The sequence below is a fragment of the Giraffa tippelskirchi genome, chromosome 11 (assembly GCF_054371585.1).
Source record: "Giraffa tippelskirchi isolate mGirTip1 chromosome 11, T2T-mGirTip1v1.2.pri, whole genome shotgun sequence".
Classification (NCBI taxonomy): Eukaryota; Metazoa; Chordata; class Mammalia; order Artiodactyla; family Giraffidae; genus Giraffa; species Giraffa tippelskirchi.
The window spans coordinates 147,743,769-147,754,666 of record NC_137285.1 but is presented as its reverse complement, the minus strand read 5'-3'; the positions used below and the strand labels follow the sequence as shown (position 1 = coordinate 147,754,666).

General features: G+C 35.6%; 1 pseudogene; it reads left to right on the top strand.

The window, feature by feature from the left end:
• Nucleotides 1-1,991: 1,991 nt before the first annotated feature.
• On the top strand, nt 1,992-2,935 carry LOC145525534 (olfactory receptor 8H1-like; annotated as a pseudogene).
• Nucleotides 2,936-10,898: the final 7,963 nt, after the last annotated feature.

The following is a 10,898-nucleotide window of genomic DNA, read 5'->3' as shown; positions in this document are numbered from 1 at the left end:
TATGCAAATATAGAAGAATACAATTAAGCATTCAATGAACAAAAATAGCTCAGACATTCATCAAAACTTGAGTTTGATTATTTTCATATCGTTTTTGAATTTTTTATATATTCATTTAATTTTGTACATGCTATATTTTAGTATGTGGTGGTTATCTTTAGAAATCATTTTTTACCACAAAACACACCCATGCATAGAAGAACAGAAGGGAATTTTTGGAGATTATGGCTATAGGCTTAGAACCTCGAATGAGGTGATGGCGTTTGGATATATGTAGATGTCAAAATTCATTAATAAGTATATAGTAAATGTGTATAAATCTTCCTGTATCAATGATGCTTCAGTAAAGCTTAAAATATCAGTTCTGAACACCCCTAGAAGAATTTTCTTTTTCATATTTGGAGACTTCATTTTGTATCTAATGGACATATTTACTCTTAGCATAGTGTCACACATAGATTTAAATATAAAATATAAATATAAAATTTCATTGTAAAAAATGTATCTTTCCATCCCTGATGGTTACCGTCATAGATTAATCATTTCTCTAGAAATAATTACCACAGCACAGCACATTATTACCTTTAATAATTACCACAGGAATAAATTGAGAACATCACAAAGGAAAAGTAAAGCTTCATTGTGTGGCTCCTGAGGAAAAACGCAGCCAACTTTTCAAAGTTGAGCACAGCTGCATTTAGTCCTTGAACTGCTGTCCCTGGAGACATGCACAGCAATCTTTGATGGAAACTGGTCCATAGGGATGACGAGATGTTGCATAATCACCAACCTCCAGTATACGAGGTTCCCTGGAGTTACCAGGATGACAGGCATGGCGTATTCTACTTTGTATTCATACACAGTTAGATCCCTGATATTCTTTTTACACACAACTTCCTGACAAATTGTACATTTGAACAGCAGTTGAACAAAATTTCTACACTGATTTACTTTTCCCACAGAATAAAACAAAAGAACTAAAATTTAAGAAGAACATATCAAAAAATATTATGTTACAGAAATTTTCAGCTGAAATGGTCTTTATATTTTATTTGTGAGGGAAACTTTGTCATACTTCTAGTCAGATAATATTGGAAATAGTTTTTTTTCCACCAACTCTGGCTGCTGGTAAATATTATTCTGAAAATCAGAAAATTTTAGTTAGGTTCAGATAAAACACAGACATTAGAGAGGCACGCAGGCAGATATCATTTAACATCACTCTAGGTACTCCCAGGACTTGGGGACGATAACATTGATGTAATCAGGGTCTGCAAGGAATGTGTGTATTTTAGAAATATAATTTTTTGTAGAAATCTGATTTTGAATATCAAGTTATGAAAACGCATATTTTTTGGAAATTAAGGCTACTATGTGATTTATCATTTTAATACTCCGTACTGAATTCCAAAGGTTGAATTTATATTTCATTAGTATTAAATAATATTGGGAAAAAAAGAATTGTGCATGATGTATTGAAACAATTCTTTCATCATTGTTTTATATCTAGCAATTGTTTTTTAGAGTTGCTAAAATTAATTATGAATAAGAATTAGTATTATGGGCATACACTCTGATCAATCTATCTTCATAGAATTACTGAGACAACATGTACTAGCTCTGACTCTGGATAAATTACCTAAATTCTCTATGAAATGTGACTAATATTAATATCTATGGTATAATTTTCTCAATGGAATTAAAAGCTTTAATAAAGTGAAAGGTTTGGAACACTACAAGGCTACTTCTAATTTTCCAATACAATAGCTTTTAATATATTACATCTAAATGTCAATTTATACACATTTCTATATTTAAAAATCAAGTAAAGATTTTTCTCTTCATACTTGAGACACCCCTCAATATTATCCCTTTTCAGAAAAAGCTAATATAAATATGCTTTGTTGTTCGTAGAAACACAAATCATTTTTGCAGTGATTCCTGGTAAGAATCAACTTTGATTGCTCAACAGTTTGGAGCATTTGAACACCATGGGCAGAAGGAATATCACTCATGTGTCTGACTTCATCCTCATGGGACTGACAGACTCTGAAGAGACCCGGCTGGTCCTCTTCACCCTGTTTCCCCTGATGTACCTCATGACTGTGCTGGGCAATGCAAGAATGATGTTGATAATCTGCCTGGACCCCCAGCTTCACACCCCCGTGTATTTTTTCCTCAGTCACCTGTCATTTCTTGACCTCAGTTTCTCAACCGCCGTCACCCCTAAAACTTTAGACAACTTACTGACTTCCAACAAGTATGTTTCATGCCTGAACTGCTTCATCCAGATGAATTGTTTTGTCTTTGTGGGTGTCACTGAATGTGTTCTCTCCTCCATGGCCTATGATCGCTATGGAGCCATCTGCAGCCCTCTGCATTACCAGCTGTTATGTCCGCCAGGCGATGCTGCTCTCTTGTCTTTGGATCCTTCTTCATTGGCTTCATGGACACCTTTGTCAATGTGCTTTGCTTGAGCAGATTGCATTTCTGTGACTCCAATGTAATCTATCACTTTTTCTGTGACGCACCCCCAGTTTTAGCTCTGTCCTGCACTGACACACGTGATATAGAAATCATAATATCCATTTTTGCTGGCTCCACCCTAGTGGTGTCTCTTATCACAATATCTGTGTCCTATGTGTCCATCCTGTCCACCATCCTGCAAATTACTTCCACTTCAGGGCAGCAAAAAGCCTTCTCAACCTGTGCCTCCCATCTCCTGTCAGTCACCATCTTTTATGGCACTACGATTTTTACTTACGTAAAACCAAGTAAATCCTACTCTTTGGGAAAGGATCAAGTGGCTTCTGTTTTTTATAGTATTGTCATCCCCATGCTGAATCCACTTATATACAGTCTTCGAAATAAAGAAGTAAAAAATGCTCTCAGCAGAGTCTTACAGAAGAGAAAGAGCTCCAAACAATTAAAGTAACATTGATCCTGAACTTTTAAGCTCCTCTGTTTGTTTTTGTCCCTACAGTGTATTTCCTTGATCTTTCTCCAAAAACAAATAAAACTATTTATTTATTTAGTCTATTGATCCATCCTTTGCTTGAATAAATACAATCTCAGGCCTTTCTAAGAGTATGACTTTAGAAATCTACACTATAATTGGAAACCATGAAACACGTTTAAACCATGGTCTCCATATGTATGTTTTTAAGGGCGACTGATTTGCAAAATGAAAAGTATAGTTGTCAGTTTTTAAAGTATGCTGTACAAATCCTCATGCATAATCAAACTTTAGAGAATTTTATGATTGAAAAGAGTTCTATTTTGGGAAAAATGATACCAGTTTCAGAAATCATTTCCTTTACTTGGTGGAGAAGCAAAATAGCAGAGTGATTACGAGTACTTAGTTGGGAACCAAATGTTAAAGGATTTAGATTCCCAAACTTCACAATTACTTGTAGAATGCTTTAAAACAAAATCACCGAAACTTTAAGTTTCAAGGTCCTAAACTGCACAGATAAATAACAATTCCAGGTCCAAAGCATTGCTGTAAAGATTAAATCCGTTAATTGATGTTAACTTTTTAAGGCCGTACTAATAAATATTGGCCATTATCATCAGAACATTCACATCCCTGCAGTATTTTCAATGCCCAATGCCTTTTTCTTAAGATATTCATATGTAGTTTTATGAATTAGCTTTGGTTGATTTAAAGAACAAACACACAAAAAAACTAAAGAAAAACTTAACATTTGACAATTTTGCATTTAGAATGGAATGTGTTAATATTGGATATATTTTAAAAATTTAAGGAAATAGAAATGCCTAAGAAGTTATTCAGGGTTTTGTATGCATTCCTAAGAAGTTATTCAGGGTTTTGTATGCATTCTTCTAGATTGATAGTTTTTGTTTTGCTTGTTTTTTATTTTAATTTGAGGCTAATTACTTTACAATATTGTGGTGATTTTTGCCATAATGTGACATGAATCAGCCACGGGGGTACATGTGTCCCCATCCTAAACCCCCTCCCCCCTCCCCCCCATCCCATCCCTCAGGGTTGCCCCAGGGCACTGGCTTTGACTGCCCTGTTGCGTGCATCGAATTTGGACTGGTGATCTATTTCACATGTGATAATATACATGTTTCAATGCTATTCTCTCAAATCATCCCACCCTCACCTTCTCCCACAGAGTCCAAAAGTCTGTTCTTTACACTGTGTCTCTTTTGCTGTCTCACATATAGGGTCATCGTTACCATCTTTCTAAATTCCATATATATGCTTTAATATACTGTATTGGTGTTTTCCTTTCTGACTTACTTCCCTCTGTATAATAGGCTCAAGTTTCATCTCATTAGAACTGAGTTTAAAAAAATGCATAAAAAATGCATTATTTTTAATAGCTGAATAATATTTCATTGTGTATATATGCCACAGCTTTCTTATCCAGTCATCTGCCAATGGACATCTAGGTTGCTTCCATGTCCTAGCTATTATAAACAGATTGATAGTTTTATATATATATATGGGTGTGTGTGTGTTTGTGTGCGTGTATTATGTATATGAAAAATATTCCTATCATTTCCTATGTCCTTTTTTGAGGTTTTCTGTATACACTTACAAGTTTAATCTTCGATTATTCATTTATCATTGAAATCTAAGAGGACTGTGTTTGGTTCATGGAAGGATCTAGATTCTCATTTTGCAGTGTTTTGGACACGAAATATTTGTAAATTTATTAAGTTAAAATTCTGCATGCAGTGTTATCACTTTTATGGCTCCCAGAATGTATCATTCTATTTTATTAATATTTATATTTGTATTGATGTATAATTGTTTTGCAATGTTGTGTTAGTTTCTGCTGTACAACAAAGTGAATCAGCTCTTGGTATACGTATATTCCTTCGCTCTTGGATTGGAGTTCCCTTCCCAACTGAAAATACTTAATAAGGCTACCTTTCTGTTACAGGTCAACAAGCTTCAGTAAATGCATCTTTGCTGAAATTCTGTGTGTTTTAAAACATTACTGCCTTTCTCCTGATTTCTGTAGGCTTGATATGATTATTAAAAATAAATTCTTAATCTAAATGCTTGGTTCATCAAATTTTTTTTTAACAGAGAAAAGTTATAAAGCTACAAATTTGCAATGAATTCAGAAGCTCTGGTAACCCATAATCTTTAATCATTTAGAATACTAAAATTTCTTATATTTTAAAGCTTTCTTGTACATAACCTTGAATTGCAATTTTAATTTTCTCTATTGAAAGCTTATTTCAGAACGTATTTTTTATTTTCCAGGTATTTCATATTTCTTGTTTAAACTTTTGTAACTACATAGATCATTTTATTCAAACATGAGTGGTTATAAAAATCTGTTATTTGAAATTTAGATTGCTTTCTATGTAAAGCAATCTTTGATTTTTGTAAATATTTTTAAATGTTAAAAATAAAATGCATAAGCATAAACTCTTTTTTAGGAGATAGTGTAAATTATTTGTATTAATTCAAAACTCTCAACAAATTCAAGTGTTTTAAATGTGCATTGTTTCACCTATCTAATTTATTTTAATTATTTTCCAATTTTACAAATTCTACTTGAGATTATTATGACTTATTTTTGCTCTGATATCCATGTTTTCTAGACTATATATTTACAGCAATTGCTATTTATTTTTGCTTGCATTTGTTCAATAATATACTTTTTGACTCTTCTCTCATCTTTCAGAGGCATAATGCTTTTTCCTATATTTCTGGGTATTTTTCATTTTTCTAGTCTTTTAACAAGCTGTGTTTTTACCTTGTTTTCAAGATAAAGGTGATGCATTTATGCAGTGGAGTACAGAACCCATCAAAAACAGCTGGCTTTAATTTCTATTCACTATAATGTGTTTCCCTAAGACAAAAGAGGTGATAATTTTTTAATGTGTGTGCGTGTGTGTGTGTGTGTGTCTATGTATGTGTGTGGAATGTAGAAACTTGAAGTACTTTAGCATGGCATAATTCCTAAGCATTTTGGAGGTATATTTAGAGATTCTCATGTCTCCATATCAGGCAGAAAAACTTCATTAAGTCAATAGTATTAAAAATGAAACTGGGTTTTGCTTTTCTTTTTCCTTGAAAAGAGACTTGAACATCAACTCAGTTTAATGTACTCTTCCCAGCATTGTTACAAAACGACCTCTGGAAAGGATGAAATCCCCACTGCTGCCTTCACTGTGCATGAATCATTGAGAAGTAATGAAACAAATTGAGCAGTCAAAACATTTATTGAAAGGAACCAAAGATTAATTTCATGAAGTTATTTTAGGAGAAAATACGTGTGCTTAAAATATTTGTCTCTCTTCAACAAGATTGTAAGCTCTTTGAGAAAAATTTGTTTAGTCATAGTTTTTCTCTTCACAGCACGGAACAAATGTGTCACATATGCAGTATATAAGTAAATGGTTTCTTTGTTTTTTTGGCTTGTGGAAACTTAGTGATGAATTCATTAAGGTTAAGACTTCTCTTAATTCCAATCCCAAAGAAAGGCAATGCCAAACAATGCTCAAACTACCGCACAATTGCACTCATCTCACATGCTAGTAAAGTAATGCTCAAAATTCTCCAAGCCAGGCTTCAGCAATACGCGAACCGTGAACTTCCAGATGTTCAAGCTGGTTTTAGAAAAGGCAGAGGAACCAGAGATCAAATTGCCAATATCCGCTGGATCATCGAAAAAGCAAGAGAGTTCCAGAAACACATCTATTTCTGCTTTATTGACTATGCCAAAGCCTTTGACTGTGTGGATCACAATAAACTGGAAAATTCTGAAAGAAATGGGAATACCAGACCATCTGACCTGCCTCTTGAGAAACCTGTATGCAGGTCAGGAAGCAACAGTTAGAACTGGACATGGAACAACAGACTGGTTCCAAATAGGAAAAGGAGCACGTCAAGGCTGTATATTGTCACCCTGCTTATTTAACTTCTATGCAGAGTACATCATGAGAAACGCTGGGCTGGAAGAAACAGAAGCTGGAATCAAGATTGCCGGGAGAAATATCAATAACCTCAGATATGCGGATGACACCACCCTTATGGCAGAAAGTGAAGAAGAACTAAAGAGCCTCTTGATGAAGGTGAAAGAGGAGAGTGAAAAAGTTGGCTTAAAGCTCAACGTTCAGAAAACTAAGATCATGGCATCTGGTCCCATCACTTCATGGGAAATAGATGGCGAAACAGTGGAAACAGTGTCAGACTTTACTTTTTTGGGCTCCAGAATCACTGCTGATGGTGACTGCAGCCATGAAATTAAAAGACGCTTACACCTTGGAAGGAAGGTTATGGCCAAACTAGACAGCATATTTAAAAGCAGAGACATTACTTTGGCAACAAAAGTCCGTCTAGTCAAGTCTATGGTTTTTCCAGTAGTCATGTATGGATGTGAGAGTTGGACAGTGAAGAAAGCTGAGCGCTGAAGAATTGATGCTTTTGAACTGTGGTGTTGGAGAAGACTCCTGAGAGTCCCTTGGACTGCAAGGAGATCCAATCAATCCATCCTAAAAGAGATCAATCCTGGGTGTTCATTGGAAGGTCTGTTGTGGAAGCTGAAACTCCAATACTTTGGCCGCCTCATGCGAAGGGTTGACTCATTGGAAAAGACCCTAATGCTGGGTAGGATTGGGGGCGGGAGGAGAAGGGGACAACAGAGGATGAGATGGTTGGATGGCATCACCGACTCGATGGACATGGGTTTGGGTAGACTCCGGGAGTTGGTGATGGACAGGGAGGCCTGGCGTGCTGCAATTCATGGGGTCGCAAAGAGTCGGACATGTCTGAGCGACTGAACTGAACTGAACTGAAGACTTCTCTTATTCATGTTTATATCTTGCCTGGTATTTAGACAATCCTATGCATATTAGCACTCAAAAAACATTATTGAAAATTCTATTTCTAGAATTCTTTCAAAAATGTTGCTTACTTGTATATTAAAAATGGCATAGTGATTAATAGATTTCTTTTCAAATGATTTTTTTCTTTAATGGTTAGGATGAGGAAATGAGTGTATGTAGATTTATATTTTGTTGATGTGTTTTGTAATCATCACAGTCAACTGTTAGGCCTTCTTATATATCTTACATATATCACAAACCAACCTGCTGCAGAAATAAACAGTCTTCAGTCTTGGGACTAGCTGAAGACAATTCATGTGAAAGGATGTGTGTGTGCACAATGTATACATTTGGTTTTAAAATTTTAATTTTCTTCTCTGATCTACATTACTGATATCTGACTCCTGAAAACTTCACTTTGCAATGTGATTTTACATTATAAACTATTGCAAGTGACAGCTGATAAAATATACTATGTATTATTTTAGGGACTTCTAAAGGCTGTCTTAACAACTCATCACTCATTCCCTTTCTTAAACCTACATACATTTTTCCTTCTAAGCACAATATCAGATTCAGATGATCGCTTTCATTATATTTCACCATCATCACAGAAAATTATCAAGTTGATATTTCCCTTTATTTTTTCTCTATGAAAGCTTTTCATTTATGCACTATAACTATCATGCTTAAATTTTTAAATGTCAGCTGTTGAAATTTATTTACATTTACCTATATTTTCCTCGGTTCTAACTGTATGTATTATTTGCACTTATACTGTGTGTGTATTCTGTAGATCATTTCAGACCTTTATATTTATTTAGTATTAATAAAATTATACATCAAATTGTTATTTTTTATGTTTTAATGCTTCCTAGTTAATGTCTAAGAGCAGAAACATACCACACTTTTCCAGTTAACCATAAAATGTAGAAATACATTTTACTTGTCGAGTTATGATTAAATGTCCATATGTATACATATTTTGATATACACGTCAAACTTATCCTTGGTGACCTCTCATCATTCTTTCTTTAAACTGCTCTATCTGTACCGTCCCTCAAAACCTCTAACTCATATCTTTCCATAATGGGTTAAGCAGGTATTACTAGGTCCTAGAGAAAAAACAATAAATTCAACCTGAAAGGGAACAGAATTTTCAATGCCAATAGATGCTTCCTAGGCTCAAGGATTATCTGGATATTTAAAAAAATAAAATAAAATAAAACAGTAGACACAGAAGATGTTCTGGAAATTGAGTAGAAGTTATCATTTTGTAGGAGATCAGTCCTGGGTGTTCATTGGAAGGACTGATGTTGAAGCTGAAACTCCAATACTTTGGCCACCTCATGTGAAGAGTTGACTCATTGGAAAAGACCCTAATGCTGGGAAGGATTGGGGGCAAGAGGAGAAGGGGACGACAGAGGATGAGATGGTTGGATGGCATCACCAACTCGATGGACACGGGTTTGGGTAAACTCTGGGAGTTGGTGATGGACAGGGAGGCCTGGCGTGCTGCGATTCATGGGGTCACAAAGAGTCAGACATGACTGAGTGACTGAACTGAACTGAGGAGGCATTTACATTTAAAGGGGAAATATCCATGTAGCTCAGACGGTAAAGAATCTTCCTGAAATGCAGGGGACCTGGGTTCAGTCCCCGGGTGGGGAAGATCCCTTGGAGAAGGAAATGGAAACCCACTCCAGTATTCTTGCCTGGAGAATCCCCATGAACAGAGGAGCTTGGTGGACCACAATCCAATCCATGGAGTCGCAAAGAGTTGGGCACAACTGAGTGACTAACACTACTGCTCTCCATTTGGAGGGATGTTTCCCTCTCTGTGGGCTTCCCTGCTGTCTCAGAGAGTAAAGAATCTGCCTGCAGTGCAGGAGACCTGGTTTTGATCCCTAGGTTGGGAAGATCCCCTGGAAAAGGGAGTGGCTATCCACTCCAGTATTCTTGCCTGGAGAACTCCAAGGACAGAGGAGCCTGGTGAGCTACAGTCCATGAGGTCACAAAGACTCACAAAGAGTCTGGCATGACTGAGTGACTATCACTTTCATTTTGCCTCCCTTTCTATTCCAGGAGGAGAAAGATGACTAAATCTCTATTCAATGAGAAAGGAATGAAGTTGAGTCTACATTAACAACTGCACTCGTGGTTACTATTCTTCCCCTGACTCCCACCGTCCCACATCTTCTTTTATCTTTAGCTGGAAATGATATTTAAGGTAGTGGCTTGGACCCTTTTTGGAGAATTACTTAGTTTTCTTGGGTGTCTCTCATGTATAAAGGGGGTATACATATTACTAAATTTCTATTTGTTTTTATCCTGGTTATCTGCCTTTCATTACAAGAAGGTAGGTTCCTCAGCCAAAAATCTAAAAGGACAGAGTGAAAATTATTTTTTGTTCCCCACAAATCTCATAAAGTAGGTGAAAAGTGATACAAATTAGATAACAATTAATGAATTAGAAAACAAAAAAAGATAATTTAATAGCATTTACCAAAAAAGACAGAGGAGCCTGGCGAGCTATGGTCCATAGAGTTGCAGAGTTCAACATGAATAAAGTAGCTAAGCAGCAGCAACAGCAGCATCCAAAGAAAGTAAAAGAAACATTCCTTCATTCGTTAAAGAAGAAAGGAAAAAAAATTAACCAGAATAATCCAAGAGAGAAAGGAATGTATGTGGATGGCATAGTTAAAACTAACAAATTAACGGATGAAACTATATCATATTAAATCAAAAGAGATTAAAAAAAAATCTCTGATCAGACTTTGGTTTCTGCCATGATACAATAAATGGTACAATAACAACCCCAAATCATAAAAAAAAAAAATATTGAACATAATCAAGATAAATTTCAATGATAGGAAAATATTAAGCAAGTGACTTGTTCCTGGTAATTTTGCAGTCACCAAATTATAGTCACAAATATAGAGTCAAAATTATAGTCACCAAAAGCTACAGGGAAGCTCCTGTAGTTCAGATAGTAAAGAGTCTTCCTGAAATCCCCAAGACCTGGGTTCAATACCCAGGTCGGGAAGATTCCCTGGAGAAGGGAATGACTACCC